Genomic DNA, 17,557 nt, shown 5'->3' with positions numbered 1-17,557 from the left:
GAAATGTGGCCCAAATTACGTTTGATTTCTGCTGAAATGTGGCCCAAATTGCGTTTGATTTCTGCTGAAAATGTGCCCAAATTGCGTTTGATTTCTGCTGAAATGTGGCCCAAATTGCGTTTGATTTCTGCTGAAATGTGGCCCAAATTGCGTTTGATTTCTTCTGAAAATGTGCCTAAATTGCGTTTGATTTCTGCTGAAAATGTGGACCAAATTGCGTTTGATTTCTGCTGAAATGTGGCCCAAATTGCGTTTGATTTCTGCTGAAATGTGGCGCAAATTCTGTTTGTTTTCTGTTGAAATGTTGCACAAATTGCGTTTTTATTTTCTGGTGTCTGGGGTAACTGTTGCTGCATTTAATATTTAATGGTCATAGTTGGCTATATTTGCTGTGCTACGGTTAAGCTCTGCCCATACAATGTCATGGCCACGCCCATCATTCGGCGCGGCGCGGCGCGCTGTGCGCGCCTCAATCAACCCCACGTCCATTTTTCCCCGCAAACAGCCCCGCCCCAATCCGCCCTCCCGCTCCACTCACATGTCATGGCCACGCCCACTTATGCGGGATAGCCACACCCATTTTTCACCACAGGGCCACTTACTGCAGTCCGCTTGGGGCCACAAAAACCTTAGCTGCACCCCTGTTGCTCTGTGCTGGGATAACAGGACCAGTGCCCAATTGGCACAACACCACTGTGTCCCTGCTTGCTGGCCGCCTTTTCCTCCCCGTTAACTTCCATTAGGGCTTATTTTCAGGGTAGGGCTTATATTTCAACAATGCTCAAAATTTCAGCTAGGGCTTATTTTCAGGGTAGGTCTTATTTTCGGGGAAAGAGGGTATGTGGTCACGTAACATTCATGCTTTGAGGGTCACAGACACCATGGCGGCGATGGAGAGAAGACGCAGAACACTGGAGAAGCGTGTCAGCAAAGAGGTAAGCGTGAGCTCCTCTACAAGCAGTCTGCACGGCCTGAGGAGTACCCATGAGGGGGAGGGGGGGAGGCCAGCCGGGTCTGTTGGGTCACCCCAAAATCAAATGCCGCTACAGCCGCCCACCTGACCGCCCCCTTTTTTGTGTGAGCTCGTTCCAGCCTGCATGATCGATAGTTGAGATCGAAGTTGATCGGAATTACCATCAGGCGGCCACGTAGCAGCGTCGATCTCTGGCAGATTCAATCACAATGATTGGTACCTTAAAGGACAAGTCAGAGAAGTAAAAAAAAAAGCGTTTTACTCACCTTACTTCATCTAGCCGCTAGAAATGTGTAAGGTTTACGCTGCGGTCCCGCTGTCAGCCAGGGCTCCCGGTCTCCCCTCCGGTAGAACATGACCTACGGCCAGGTTGGGATCTTCTGTGCATTCGTGCGTCTCTCATCATCACGCTCCCGGCGCCGGGATCACTCTGCGCTTGCGCTCACGGCGACTCGAACGGAGCGCATCGTCTAACAGCGGTGACATGGGTAAGTTAACCCTCCCCCCTCTCTCGCGGGCAGCGCTGGCTAAATTACATTTCAGTTCCTAGCTACGATTACGCAGCTACTCGGTAAGATTAATCCTATCGCTAGCATTCCGTGAAAATCGGAAGTGCAAATTGGAATTGCGATTTGCAGTATAAACAAAGCTTACGGAAAAAAGTCGTTGACTTGCGATGGTGGTTTGTGACATAAATTTGGTTACCGCACACGGTATTGTGAATGGAGGCCATTGGGCTCTATTCTCAAAGAGCAAACATTTCCGCAAAATTTTACCGCTATATTTCCGCCAGCGGTAACCTCCGCATTTTTTTCACATTTACTAATATTTTCCGCATGTGGGAAAAAAGATGCAGAAACAGCTATTATTCATGCGGGAATCATGCGGTAAAAAGGTCGCATGAAAAAGTGTTTAAAATTTTTTTTTTAAAGTGCAGCAAGCACAGCCCATAAGCCTCCAGACTTCATTAAAGTCAATGGGATGCAGAATATATCACCTACTACTTGGAGGTGATAAAAAATCGGTAAATAACGACGAAATGATGCGCCTGAACATTTTTGAGAATTGATTTTTATTGCGGAAAATACCGACTTTTGCGGAAATTTTTCCGCATGAATCCCGCACTTTTTCCGCATGCGGAAAAAACATGCGGAACATTTTAAGAATGTCAACTTGACGGTATTTTGGTCGCAAACTTCCCGCATGTACTTTACAAATACCGGCAAGTTGACATTCTCAAAGTGTTCCGCATGTTTTTTCCGCATGTGGAAAAAGTGCGGTAAAAGTGCGGGATTCATGCGGAAAAATTTCCGCAAAAGTCGGTATTTTCCACAATAAAAATCAATTCTCAAAAATGTTCAGGCGCATCATTTCGTCGTTAATTACTGATTTTTTTTATCACCTACAAGTAGTAGGTGATATATTCCGCATCCCATTGACTTTAATGAAGTCTGGAGGCTTAAGGGCTGTGCTTGCTGGACTTTAATTTTTTTTTTTTAAACACTTTTTCATGCGACCTTTTTACCGCATGATTCCCGCATGAATAATAGCTGTTTCTGCATCTTTTTTCTCGCATGCGGCAAACATGTGGAAAATATTAGTGAATGTGGAAAAAATGCGGAGTTTACCGCTGGCGGAAATATAGCGGTAAAATTTTGCGGAAATTTTGGCTCTTTGTGAATAGAGCCCATTGTGTGACAGCTCAGAGCGAAGGGCAGTTGTATCCAGCACACCTTAGGCCCGGAACCTGCTACAAATCGCTATCGCTAATCGCATTCGCTAGCGTTTTGTACAAGCGGTTTGTAAGCGATTTCATGAGCGATTGCGGTAGCGTTTTTAAAAAGTGTCAGATTTTTGCCAGCGATTGTGTAGCAATTAGCGTTTTAAATTCTGATTGGTCCTTTCAATTAATTTTAATTTTGTTTCAGTGTGCAGTCTTTTCAAAACGCTAGCAAATCAGGTTTTGATGAGCGATTACGCCAGCGTTTATATACTTGCAGAAACGCAAACCGCGAAAAATGCTGCATGTCCTGCGTTTTGCGATTTAGTAATCACAATCGCTCCAGTGGAATTTGGCCCATCCATTAACATTAGCTGAACGTTTAGGGAAATCGCTGGCGGTTTGAATCGTCAGAGAATCGCTGTAGTGGGTTCCAGCCCTGTTATGCATGCAGCTAATGTACACAGCTGCACTGCAGGGATGGCAGGAAGGGGTTAAGTCTCCAGGCCCCGCCCCTGGGAGTGTGTGGGCGGAGCTGAGGCTTGCAGATTAGGAGCAGCAGCCAGCAGGCAGTGATCAGTGTCTGCAGAGCTCAGAGGACAAGGCTGGTGAGTGTTATTCTCCTCTATACTGTGTGTTGTGTGGGGTCTCCCCTGCTGCACTGCAGGGGCTGTCTGTATGTGTTATGTGGTCCTTCCCTATGGGTTCTCCTCCATACTGGAGGGAGAGAGTTATAGTGCCTGCTGGTACTGCTTAGCATGATGGCTGCTGCCTGGCAGTGAGTCTGTAGCATGCTGGGCATTGTGGTTCATCTATAGGCTGCTCCCCTGCCTGGCAGTGAGCCTGTAGCATGCTGGGCATTGTGGTTCATCTATAGGCTGCTCCCCTGCCTGGCAGTGAGCCTGTAGCATGCTGAGCATTGTGGTTCATCTATAGGCTGCTCTCCTGCCTGGCAGTGAGCCTGTGGCATGCTGGGCATTGTGGTTCATCTATAGGCTACTCCCCCTGCCTGGCAGTGAGCCTGTAGCATGCTGGGCATTGTGGTTCATCTATAGGCTGCCCTCCTGCCTAGCAGTGAGTCTGTGGCATGCTGGGCATTGTGGTTCATCTATAGGCTGCTCCCCTGCCTGGCAGTGAGCCTGTAGCATGCTGGGCATTGTGGTTCATCTATAGGCTGCTCCCCTGCCTAGCAGTGAGTCTGTGGCATGCTGGGCATTGTGGTTCATATATAGGCTGCATTCCTAGCCTTGCTCTGTCCTCTGTCATCTGCCAAGGAGACTGAGGCATTGTGGGACTTGTAGTTATGGTGGGGTTTTACAGCATCAGATCAGCAAACTGTGTATAGGCGCCTGTACCTGACCACTGCAGCCCATATGCAGCACAGTATTGGCATAAAGCGTCAGGCATTGGGTTAAATCATTTTAAATTCCTAAGCTATAAGTAATGCCTATTTGCCCCCCCCCCCCCTTACCTGACAAGTGTTTCCCAGAGCTAGTCTGCATCATCAGATGCATTCGCACCGTGCCTGCGCTGGTGACCATGGTGGTCTCTGTCAGGACTAGAGATGCTGTGTGTCTAGCGGAACTCTTGTATTCTGTTATTGCTTAGTACTGTATTTATAAAGAGCCTATATCTCCTGCAGCACTTTACAGAGTACATAGTCGTGTCACTGACTGTCCTCAGAGGAGCTCACACTCTAATCCTACCATAGTCATAGTATAATGCCCTACCATATTATTATTATGTATTTATATAGCACTGACATCTTCTGCAGCACATTACAGAGTACATAGTTATGCCACTGACTGTCCTCAGAGGAGCTCACACTCTAATCCTATCATAGTCTAATATCCTACCATAGTATTATGTATTTATATAGCACTGACATCTTCTGCAGCACAATACAGAGTACATAGTCATGCCACTGACTGTCCTCAGAGGAGCTCACAGTATAATCCTACCATAGTCCTAGGCTAATGTCAGTGCTATATAAATACATAATAATATGGTAGGACATCTCCTGCAGCACATTACGGAGTACATAGTCATATCACTGACTGTCCTCAGAGAAGCTCACACTCTAATCCTACCATAGTCATAGTCTAATGTCCTACCATATTATTATTATTATGTATTTATATAGCACTGACCTCTTCTGCAGCACAATACAGAGTACATAGTCATGTCACTGACTGACCTCAGGAGCTCACAATCTAATCCTACCATAGACATGTCAATCAGAGTCCAGGGGCAATTTAGAGGGAAGCCAATTCATTTATTGGTATGGGATATAACGGAAGCTGATATGACATAATTTTTTTTTTATTTTTTTTTTAAATTATATTCTTAGAAGGGTGTTGGGATTTGTTTCTGCATCGATCGTGCATTAATGGTTAGCGAGATGCAGTCTGAGCGGCTGCATATTGGCCTCGATTCACTAAGCTTATCTCCTGTCTTTAATAACCTTTCTAGAGTGGTCACCATGGTGATGAGGCATGTAGTATTCAGGGAACACTGTACCTCAGGCACACCTAAAGTTAACTCTTCAATCCTTTAATAACTCCAGAATTCTAGACAGGCTGTTTAATTAACTGTGTGTGAAAATAACTACAGAGGAGGTAACTCAAACAATGAAGAGATGAGATAACTCTGTCTGGTGGCAAGTTTTTCTCTTGCCTTATCTCCAGCATGATCTTAGTGAATTGAGGCGATCGCACATTAATCGTAGGTGCCTTAATTTGAGATCCCACAGATTTGATTCCCAGTTGATTCCCCCCCCCCCAGATATGACTTTCACACAGTCTATACAGTAGCCATTGGGTGTGACTGAAATGTTTCCGCTGCACCTTGCAGCCTGTGGCATCCTCAAACGAAACTGAGCGCCGTCTGGCTGATTAATGTTTATAGTGATCAGGGACCTGCTGAAATAGGTGATCTAGTCAGCTGACGTTTTCATAAATTTGTCTATATGGAAAGTAGCACTATTTCTGTAACGGCTGGAATAACCCTTTACTAGTGATGACATTAAGGCCCCTTTCACAAGAAACTGACAGGCGGTGAATTCTGTCATGCTGCCCCCACCCTTTGGAATTCCCTACCACACCCAGTAAAGGCAGGCCCATACCTGGAGCTATAAAGATCCAGACTGAAAAGCCCCCTGTTTGGCCTGGCATTTACAGACTTGTAGAATTATTCCCCCTGTACCACAATCTACCCAACAACCAATTACTGGTCTGAGCCATGCTTTTGCATCCTACGAGAGAAAAGCGTTTTACAAATGTTTGTTGTTGGCTGCTCTCCTCCTGCAGTGGCCGGGCGATTCTTAGCACCTCATGCCGGGCGCCACCCATAGAGGCACATCTGGCGGCAGCCATGCTCAGCTCCTCTGCTGCCTAGCAACGCCATCGCCTGTCAGTGCATATGTGGTGTTACTACGGCTGTATTTAAATTGCGCTGTTGGGCGGTAGACGGGACGTGGAAATGCTTGGCAAGCGCACAGTTCAGCCGCCCGTCTGAAAGAGGCCTTCTTGCCACCTCCTGGAAAATGATAGATTTGTCTACACCAGACGCAAAAGCAACATGATTGCGATCAGATCGATGGCTGGAGTTTCCTCCTGGTGAGGTGCTCATAACAGTACAGGGGTGTTTTTATTTATTTTTATTTTTTTTCTTAATTTTGGGCCGATATTTAAAGGGAAGGTTCAGGGACTATCCCAAAAAAATAAAAATCCCCATCCACTTACCTGGGGCTTCCTCCAGCCCGTGGCGGGCAGGAGGTGCCCTCGGCGCCGCTCCGCAGGCTCCCGGTGGTGCGCCCCACCTGGCCAGGTCGGGCTTCTTGTGCGCTCCAAAATGCGCCTCACGGCGGCGCACTGACATCATCGGACGTCCTCCGGGCTGTACTGCGCAGGCTCAGAACTACTGAGCCTGCGCAGTACAGCTCGGAGGACGTCCGATGACAGTGCGCCGCCATGAGGCGCATTTTGGAGCGCACAAGAAGCCTGGCCAGGTGGGGCGCACCACCGGGAGCCTGCGGAGCGGCGCCGAGGGCACCTCCTGATGTGAGAGTGGTATGGAGGCGGCTATATGTATTCCTTTTTTAAAGGGTACCAGAGCTCAAAGTTTGGATATACTGGGGGGAGCAGGCATATGCCTGTCCTTAGAGACCACGCCCCCGTTTCTCCTCTCTGCCATTCGTGAGCTTCTTCTGATCGGCCGGGTCAGGATTTACTGCGCAGGCACCGGTCCAGCTGTGCGCGTCCTACAGCATGTGCACGTGGCCCAGAGCACAAGTGAATTGCGTCATGCGCTTGGCATCATACGCATGAGCAGTGTGCTTACGGGTGTGTGCTGTAGGATGCACGGCACCTGCGCAGTAAGTTGGCCCCCTCCCCTGTTTCTCCAAACTTTTTGAGCTCTGGTATCCTTTAACCTCCTTAGCGGTAGCCCCCAGCTAGGGTCAGGGCGGAAAACCGTAGCTCAGAGCGGTAATCCCGACCTCTGCTCGGGGTAGCCGCCGGAGTCTGTGCGCAGAGTATAGCGCGCAGCGGGAGCGTTTCTACATACCTCCCGGGGGATCCCGACGTTGGCCGCCATCCTTCCTCCTCTCCTCCGGGGCTCTGCTTCCTCCTGGTGAAATCTCCGGCTGTCAACATGAGTGCCAGCAATCTCACTGTAGAGTTGCAGCGCCACTCGGAGGATGGAGGTATAACTGCAGTGCTGGAGCCAGGGAGGTGAGTGATTGCTGGGCTGCTGCAGATCCCCCGCCCCCCCACCGCCAAGGGGGTTAAACGATACCACTTGCCTGGCTATCCTGCTGATTGTGTCCGACTCACACCAGGGATTCAGGGTCTATGGCTGAAAGCATTAGAGGCAGAGGATCAGTAGGACAGCCAGGCAACTGGTTTTGCTTAAAGGAAAATAAATATGGCAGCCTCCATGTCTCTTCCTACATTTGTCCTTTAAAGGATACCCGAGGTGACATGATGAGATAGACATGTGTATGTACAGTGCCTAGCACACAAATAGTTAGGCTATGTTCCTTTTTTTTTTTTTTTTTCTCTGCTTGAAAGAGTTAAATATCAGGTATCACCCGCCGCCAACCGCTGTGCTGGCTGCAGACAAAGGGGCAAGCCACAGCTGTCACAAGGGGAAGTCATGCATTTAAGGATACCCAAAGTGACATGGTGAGATAGACATGTGTATGTACAGTGCCTAGCACACAAATAACTAGGCTATGCCTTTTCTTTCTCTACCTGAAAAAGTGAAATATCAGGTATGTAAGTGGCTGACTCAGTCCTGACTCAGACAGGAAGTGACTACAGTGTGACCCTCACTAATAAGAAATTCCCCTTTTTATCTCTTTCCTGCTCTCAGAAGCCGTTTTCTGCTAGGAAAGTGTTTTAGTGGAATTTCTTATCAGTGAGGGTCACACTGTAGTCACTTCCTGTCTGAGTCAGGACTGAGTCAGCCACTTACATACCTGATATTTCACTTTTTCAGGTAGAGAAAGAAAAGGCATAGCCTAGTTATTTGTGTGTTAGGCACTGTACATACACATGTCTATCTCACCATGTCACTTTGGGTATCCTTAAATGCATGACTTCCCCTTGTGACAGCTGTGGCTTGCCCCTTTGTCTGCAGCCAGCACAGCGGTTGGCGGTGGGTGTGCCGGTTGTTTGGCCAGAGCTGCGTCCTGCATTATGGCGATTAAAACTTAAAGGGATACTGTAGGGGGTTGGGGGGAAAATGAGTTGAAGTTACCCGGGGCTTCTAATGGTCCCCCGCAGGCATCCTGTGCCCGCGCAGCCGCTCACCGATGCTCCGGCCCTGCCTCCAGTTCACTTCTGGAATTTCAGACTTTAAAGTCTGAAAACCCCTGCGCCTGCGTTGCCGTGTCCTCTCTTCCCCTGATGTCACCAGGAGTGTACTGCGCAGGTATAGACCATACTAGGACTGCGCAGTACGTTCCTGGTGCCATCAGCAGGAGCGAGGACACGGCAACGCAGGCGCAGTGGTTTTCATACTTTAAAGTCTGAAATTCCAGAAGTGAACCAGAGGCGGGGCCGGAGCATTGGGGAGTGGCTGTGCAGGCACAGAATATTCACTCCGTACCCCCCGTATCCCTTTAATGCTGTAGTTGGCAGAGAGACCTATGTGGGCATCACACTCCCTCTCTGGAGGCCTCTGACTTTCTGTGCGCTTGTCACCGCAGTCCCCACCCTGATGTATAGACTGTTTACATCTGAAGCAGAGGCAGAAAGCAGCTGAGAAAAGGGTGGTTGTGAAATCATCAGCTGAATCTGTTTGCCTGCTTGTATAGGAAGGCATCCGTTTACATTGTGTGGCTGCTGTGCAGGAAACTGAATCTTACTAACTGCATCCCAGATTGTCAGACCTGCAGGAAACTGAATCTTACTGCGTCCCGTATAATCGGTCAGAGATGGGCAGTCATATGTTCATAAATCCGGCTTGCGTGCCGTTTCCTGGCAGCCCTGCTGATCTCTAGGGCTCTTGTTTGAATCACTCCTGAGACAAGCATGAGACTAACCCAGTCAAACTTCAATAAGGCCTTGTTCACATTGCTTTTGGCTTGCGTGTCTGTCTGCGGGGGGCTTGGGGTGTTTTTTTTTTATTTTTTTATTTTTTTTTAAATATCCTGTAAAAGTGTACCTGAGATGGTGAAAAAAATAAATGTATACATACCTGGGGCTTCCTCCAGCCCAGTTTGGGCTCATCACTCCCTTGCTGTCCTCCTGGGCTGCCCGGATCCTCCACTAGGTGGCCTGGTAAATCCAGCAGTTGGCGCATGTGTGGCTAAGCGCAAGTTCTGAGATGTACCTGGCTATCCAGCGAGGGATAGGTAATGGCAAGGGAGAGATCAGCCTGAAGGGGGGCTGGAGGAAGCCCAACCTATGCATACACTTTTTTTATTTTTTTTTTTTTTTTTTTTTCCCTTTTGACACCTGAAGTGAGAGGGATATGGAGGCTGCCATATTTCCTTTTAAGCCATACCAGTTTCCTGGCAGTCCTACCGATACTCTGCCTCATACTATTGGCCATAGCCCCTGAACAAGCATGCAGTAGATCGTGTGTATCTGAAATTGTCAGATCCGACAAGATTACCGTGTATATACTTGCAAGCAAGCTGTCCTGGATATAAGCCCCCCCCCCAGTATGGGTGGGTAAGTAGTAGCCCCCAACCTGTTCCAACCGGCTGCCGCTGTTATTACCTTAGACGGTGCCGCTTCCTCTATTCCCCTCTCCTGCTCATAACTAACTCACAGCAACGATCTTCACGGTGGCTGCTGTGAATGAGGCAGGAGAGATCAGCTTCCTGTAGCGGCGACGTGTATCACCGTTACTATGGGAACCACTCTCTCGCTCTACGGCTTCCTGCCTCATCACAGCAGCAGTCGTGGAGAGCGCTGCTGTGAGTTAGTTACGAGCAGGAGAGGGGAATAGAGGAAGCAGCGCCGTCTAAGGTAATAGCAGCCGTGGGGAGGGCGGGGGGATGGGATCGTGGACCACATGACTCGCAAGCAAGCCGACCCCCACCCCCAACTTTTGGCTCACTTTTTGGAGGTCAAAAATTCGGCTTGCTTGCGAGTGTATATACGGTAGCTGCATGCTTTTTACTGGTGTGATTCAGACACTACTGCAGCCAAATAGACCGGCAGGGCTGTCAGGCAACTGGTATTGTGTAACAGGAAATAAATATGGCAGCCTCCATATACCTCTCACTTCAGTGAGTAAAAAAAATTGCGCATTTACTTAGCTGGGTCTTCTTCCAGCCCCCTGAAGTCATCCTGTGTAATCTGACGAGTCGGGCCACTGCGCATGTGCGGCAGATACAGGCGCGCCATAGACTCACAGGGCCACGCATCCCACCACATCAAAGAGACGTGGTGGAGTACGATGCGAAAGCAAGGGAGCAGGAAGCCGCTTTTTTTTTTTTTTTTTTTTTTTTTCTTCTTCTCCCTCCTCCCCACCCCCCTTTCTTACCTTCCCTGGTGGTAATCCCGACAGTGTCAGGCTAGCCACCCGAGGGGATCGCATGGCCCCTGCATACCACCAGGGAGGTTAACTAGGAAGAAATGATTAAGAAAATGTAGTATTTACCCTTAATGTTTCAAAAAGGATAGTACTGAGTGATAATAGATTAAAGTGGTACCTGAGATGACAGACAGACAGTTCCTCCAGCCCCCTTTAACCTGATCGCTCCCTCACCACCATCCTCTGTCTTGGCTCCTCTGTTATCGGTCCCGGTAACTTCAGCCAGTTGCCGCATGCACAGTAAGCCCCAACTCCGTCTCCTAAAATGACTTTTTTAAAGATATTCCAGTTTTGTATTTCAATCTCTCTTTTTTTTTTTTTTTTTTATTTTACGGTTTTTGTTCAATGACACATTCATTGAAGTATGCCAGAGCTAAAATCTGAACTATTGACCCTTATCTCTTTCCTGCTCTCAGAAGCCATTTTCTGCCAGGAAAGTGTTTTTATAATTGGAATTTCTAATCAGAGAGGCTCACGCTGTAGTCTGACCCAGTCGTGACAGGAACTGCCACTTGCATACCTGATTAACTCTTTCAGGCAGAGAAAAGGGGGGGGGGGGGAAGGAACACAGCATAGTTATTTGTGTGCTTGGTACTGTACATACGTATGTCTATCTCATTATGTCACATGTCACTTCAGGTGTCCTTTAACCTCCTTGAGGACCGCATTAAACCCCCCCCCTCCTTCTCCCTACTAATCCTGCCCTCCACCCCCTAAGCCAATCACTGTGATCGGCTGTCATAGGCTCTGGGGGTGTCACATAGCTGTCCCCAGTACAGCACTGCCTAATGTTGCAAATGCACAGGTCTATCCGGCAGCAGATTAGCCACCGGATCGACTCCCGCCACGTCCCCGCGGATCGATTACCGCTCGCCCGGGGATCGAACGGACGGGGTTCAAGCAGTGTGATCGGATCAGCTGGCCGATACACGGTACAGAAACGGACAGTGTATCCCCAGCATTAGATCGTAGCGCTGTACATGCTAATTAGACGGTGGTTTCGCTGTTTAACAGTCTCTGAGCAGCAATTGCCGCTTGGAGATTGAAGGTGGTGCGAAGCCTAGCAACAGGAGATGCACGATCTCCTTAAAAAGCAAGCCCCAGGCAGTCCTGCCCCCATCGGTGTGACGTGGTTGTCAAACAGTTAAAGTGGATCCAAGAAACTTACTCATTGCATAATTGTGTTCCTTTCATAAAGTTTATAGGGCGTTCCTCAAGCCAAATACTTGTTTTGTTTTTAGTACTCTTAATTCCCTATAAACCAAGCCTCGCCCACAGCTTCTCCAGAGTGCCTTGGCATTTTCAGACAGTAGCAAGGGCTTATGGGAGCTCAGTCTGGACAGGGGGAGGTGTTACTAGCCAGAGATTTCAGAGGCAGAGGGGAGGAGGCGAGGGGACTGAATTTACACACAGGCAAGCAGATAGCATCTCCAGCCCTCAGCCTGTGACAAACAGAACATGGCTGCCCTCATTGTATCACCGGAAGATGCATGCATGCATGCATGCATACCCTCTTTCCCTGAAATTAAGACCTCTCCTGAAAGTAAGCCCTAATAGGAATTTTTAGCATGCTCGAAATATAAGCCCTACCCTGAATGTAAGCCCTAGCGGCAGTAAGAGGGAAAAATATGGCAACTTGTGTTTATTACCGGAGCCCTGGGTCCTGCAGCAAGTAAACACAGGACACAGGAGGACAGGGGATAGAGGAAGACACGGGTACAGAGGGACACCAGGGGACACTAAAGGCACAAAGGGGAAAAAGAGGCACACAAGAGGTGGATCCAGCAGAGAAAAGGTGTCACAGTGGGGAAAGCAGGAGGACACACAGCACAGGAACTTTTGTGTTCATAGAAATATAAGACATCCCCTGAAAATAAGCCCTAGCACATCTTTTGGTGCAAAAATTAATATAAGACAGTGTCTTATTTTCGGGGAAAGACGACTCACACAATCTGCTTTAAAGAGAATCTGTATTGTTAAAATCGCACAAAAGTAAACATACCAGTGCGTTAGGGGACATCTCCTATTACCCTCTGTCACAATTTCGCCGCTCCCCGCCGCATTAAAAGTGGTTAAACAGTTTTAAAAAGTTTGTTTATAAACAAACAAAATGGCCACCAAAACAGGAAGTAGGTTGATGTACAGTATGTCCACACATAGAAAATACATCCATACACAAGCAGGCTGTATAAGGCCTTCCTTTTGTATCTCAAGAGATCATTTGTGTGTTTCTTTCCCCCATGCAGTTCTCATGCACTGGCTGCTCTTTTCTTCCTGCAAACAGCTTTGCCCTTGTCTGTAATTCCTCACTATGTGAAAGCCCAGCCAGCTCAGAGGAGGATTTATCCAGCTTGTAAAAGATAAGAGAGAAGAGAGAAGCTGCTCTAATCTAAATAACACACAGGCAGTGTGCATAGAGGGGCCTGGAAGGGGAAGTTCATAGCAGAACCACAACACTGAAGAACTTGGCAGCCTTCCAGACACAGGCTGACAAGTCTGACAGGGGAAAGATACATTGATTTATTACAGAGACAGTGATAGTATAAAGTGCTGCAGTAAGCCAGAACACATTAGAATAGCTTTTGGAACTTGTAGGATGATAAAAACCAGGATGCAATTTTTGTTACGGAGTCTCTTTAAGGCCACATGCCAGGATGTTATCAGGGCTTCCGCTATAAAAGCAAACCCTTGAGTCCATTGCCTGGTGTCTTATGGCAGTTCAGATGCTGCACCAATGTCAAGAGAGAACCAGTTTTCCAGGTAAAAGTTTCTGCCTAAATTAAACCAAGGAAAAGGGAGGGTTTCCAACTGTGGATTCCCTGGAATGTCCCTACAAAAGGGAGGGTGGGGTCTTTGTTTTGGGATAAACAGTGCAATCAAAAGGCCAAACTTTTTTTTTTTTTTTAAAGCGGTCTGCTGATCTTGAATGATTATTGGGGAGGAAAAAAAAGGGGGAAAAGAGGAAAAAAAACAAAAAACCTTTAAAGTGTTTAAGTTTGTCAGTGTGATACAAAGACACGTGCACCTTGCATGCGAGTTTCATTCAAATTGTATGCGGCTTGTTGTTGGCTCAGCTGAATGCACGTGCGGCTTCACTGGTCCAAGGCATCTAAAGTGCGTTTCTATGCAATTATTCCTAAATCGCATCACGTTTCAGAAGGGTCGCATCACTTAACTGACTATACAGTGAAGCATACAGTACCATGAAACTATGCCTCACTGGCAATGCAAAACTCGCATGGTACCCCGCAAGTGCATCCACTGCATTATGCTGGCAGAGCCCATCGTACAGCAATCAATGTGATAGAACCATAGGACTGTCGTTGCATGTGTCGCAATGACTTTAAAGGGAACTTGAGGTGAGAGGAATATGGAGGCTGCCATATTTGTTCTTCATTGCCTGGCTCTCCTGCTGATCCTGCCTCTAATACTTTTAGCCATAGCCCCTGAACAAGCATGCAGCAGATGAGTACTAAGTTGACTCAGGTTTTACTGGTTTAGCCATATGCTTGTTCCAGGGTTCTGACTCACACTACTTATGCCAGAAGATTGACAGGCACCAGACATTGTTTACAAGGAAATAAATATGGCAGCCTCCATATGGCAGCCTCCATATACTTCTCACCTCAGATACCCTTTTAAAGCTTTATACCAGGGGTCCCCAAACATTTTGGGACGAGGCTGGGTCAACATACTTCAGACTGCTGGGGGGCCGGAGTACACATAAAATTACGTCTTTGCGGGCCAGAAAGTGAAGCATACCCAGGTGACAACCGAAGTCCAATTGGACAGCAGTGTCACCTGATGTGGAATTTGATTGGAAACCAGCAAATTACTGCTTTCTGGCTTCCATGTGGATGGGTGGAGCCAGCACTGCTATTCTATTTGTGGACCACTAATATTTAAAGATGTAGCTGACTGCATCTTTAAGTAATACATTTTGTGTATGGGGGCTGGTAAAAAAAAAAAGGCTCAGGGGGCCGCATTCAGCCCACGGGCCTTTTGAGGACCACTGCTTTATACAGACACTAGATTCAGTCTACCATGCATACAGCTGCCCCTTGACCACCCTCGATGCCTCAGCAGGCAATCCACTGTGGTAAATGAACCCTGCCAAGCTCATTGTTCGTTCCCACACCCTACCCATTCTGTTGAACCCCCCCCCCCCACACACACATAACAGGAGGAGGCTAGTGACGCATCTGTACAATGTCAGCTATGAACGGTGCCTGGAGAAATCGCATCCCGCTGCCTCTCTGGCGACATGCCTTGTACATGCGAATGCAGCTTACAAACCCTCCCATTCTTTCAGTCCCTGCTCCTCCCATTCTGTCAGTCTCCGCCCCTCCACAGAATAGGCGGAGGCTAGTGACGCGTCTGTCACAAACTGTGCCAGGAGAGATCGAATCATGATGCCTCTCTGGCTAGATGTTTTGTACGCGTGAACATAGCTTACGAGCCCTCCCATTCCGTCAGTCCCTGCTCCTCCCATTCCATCAATCCCCGCCCCTCCACATAACAGGAGGAGGCTGACGCTTCTGTACGATGCCGGCTACAAACTGTGCCCGCAGTGATTGCGTCACTCTGACTACATTCCTCGTATATGCAAACACAGCTTACAAACCCTCCCATACCATCAGTCCCCGCCCCTCTACATAACAGGAGGAGGCTAGAGACACGTCTGTACGGCGTCAGCCATGAACTGTGCCTTGCTCGGCGCTATCGCGTCCTGCTGTCTCTGGCGACATGCCTTGCGCGTGTGAACACTGCTTAATTGCTTGCAGCGTAGTGTTTACTCACAGGTCATAATTTGCACATTAATCATTTCTCGTTACCGTATTACAAGTTTCTTCACAGCTCACGTTGGTAAATCCCATAAAACGGTCTGCTTATCTCATCAGTCGTTTATTGCCGGCGAGCCTGCCAGCTGGCCAGAAGGAGTTTCTTCAGCTGAATAAATGGCGGGAATGTCAGCTGCCTTAATTCTGTGCTGAAGTTCTGCCTCTAATACTATAAAGCCTGGTACACACATTCAATTATGATTGGCCAATCACTGACCAATTTTACCACCTCCATGTAGTATGAGGTATACAGATACTGAATTCTATGAGCAGAGTGTGTAGGTAAATCCTCATACCACATGGAGGTGGTACAATTGTCAGTGATTGGCCAATCATAATACAAAGTGTGTACCAGGCTTAAAGGAGTAATCAGGCAATCGTAAAGAAAATAAGTGGTACTTACCGGGGACTTCCTCCAGCCCCAAGCTCCCAGCATGTCCCTCGCCGCAGCTCTCCCTGCAGCCGTTCGCCGCAGCTCCGTCCCGGACTGCCGCTCCGGCCCACGTGGCGCTGATTGACAGAGCCGCTCGCGCAGGTGCAGTACAGGCCGACCTGGAGTTTGCCCTGACGTCATCGCCGGGGACTGGGACGGAGCTGCTGATCCCTGATGACTCCTTTAAAGAAATCCTTTTAAGGGCCTGTACACACTGGTGCGCTTGCGCTGCGTTTTTAAAATCGCATGGTCTTTTGAAAAATAATGAAAATCGTGATAACTTGTACACACTGGTGCGATGCGTTTTATAAAAACGCAATCGCAGTGCCTGCTGCGCTTTTTTTAAGCGCAGCGCTTGAAAAACGCATGCGCTTGCGTTTTTGCCTGCGTTTTTCAGAAGTCCGTATCCCAGGAGACTGCAATTTTCTGATTCCTGTTGAAATGTAAACTGGCTAAAGAATCCTTTGGTTTTTTTCTAATCAGCAATTACAAGAAAAAACGCCAACGCATCAAAAACGCAGGCAAAAGCGCATGCGTTTTAAAAACTCACGATGCGTTTTTAAAACTACATGCACTTGTGATTTTAAAAATGCATGCGCTTGCGATTTTGCTTGCGTTTTTCAGTGTACAGGCCCTAAGGGGGAAAAAAAAAAAAAAACAACCCTCTTGGGGATACTTTCCTGGAGAGGTGGAAAGCTCTGGATCCTAATAAGGCTTCCCCCGTCCCCCTGGTGTCCCTTAAGTTCCCGGGTCCCCCGAAGTGCGGCGGTGTAAAGATTTACCTCTCCACGACCTAGCGCAGACACAGTAGTTGCTTTTCGTTCAGGTAAGGCGGAAATAGCTGAACCCGACTGATCTGCTCTGCTGTGCAGGAATGAGTCCTTTTGCACCTGCGCAGTAGAGCGGATACTATCAGGTTCTATTTCCGCCTTACCCGGAGGAAGAAAAGCTGCTGCACTAGGTCCCGGAGAGGTAAATATATCGCTGCTTGTCGGGGGGGGGGGGGGGGGGGGGGGGAGGTAAGTATCCCACAGGGGGTGTTTTTTTTAACCACCCTGGCGTTCAGTTTCCCCAGGATTTCCGTGCAAAAAGTGTTTCGATTTCCAATCCTTTTGCAACTTTTTTTTTTTTGTTTTTTTTTTTTTTTTGCAACCAATTTTTTTTTAATATTAAATTTAATACAGATAATTGTATTGAATTAAATTAAAAAAAGTGTTTTCTGCAAGATGTTGATGACGCTGTGTGACCCTGGTGTCATCAACGCCGATCAACGGGGGACATGTGATCGCTGAGGAAGAAGCAAAATCCGCCAAGGGACATGGAAGAAGACACTGGGGAAGCTATCAGAGGTACGTGACGAGGGATCAGCATGCCAATGGTGAGTATAAGACCCAGATGTATAGTAGCCAGATGTGCAGCCAGGTATAGTTAGCCAGATGTATAGCGAGCCAGGTGTTTAGCCAGATGTATAGTGAGCCAGATGTTTAGCCAGGTATATAGTGAGCCAGGTGTTTAGCCAGATCTCCCCCCCAAGC

The 17,557-nt window shown here is 48.0% G+C and overlaps 1 protein-coding gene across 3 annotated transcripts in view; it reads left to right on the top strand.

Annotated features, from left to right (window-relative positions):
• The window catches only part of LOC137538134 (CD59 glycoprotein-like), a 472,510-nt gene that overhangs the window by 430,036 nt on the left and 24,917 nt on the right, over positions 1–17,557 (top strand). The window contains exon 1 of one of the 3 annotated variants that reach the window (XM_068260152.1): positions 3,221–3,301. The exons of the other annotated variants lie outside the window; for them this stretch is intronic. The gene's annotated coding sequence lies outside the window, so the exon portion shown is untranslated. Of the gene's footprint in view, positions 1–3,220; positions 3,302–17,557 lie in introns of those variants that run through there. 3 annotated transcript variants of the gene reach the window in all.

This window comes from Hyperolius riggenbachi, chromosome 11 (assembly GCF_040937935.1).
Source record: "Hyperolius riggenbachi isolate aHypRig1 chromosome 11, aHypRig1.pri, whole genome shotgun sequence".
In the NCBI taxonomy this organism is placed as follows: domain Eukaryota; kingdom Metazoa; phylum Chordata; class Amphibia; order Anura; family Hyperoliidae; genus Hyperolius; species Hyperolius riggenbachi.
Note: the sequence above shows the minus strand (reverse complement) of the source record. Positions and strands in the feature narration are given on the sequence as shown.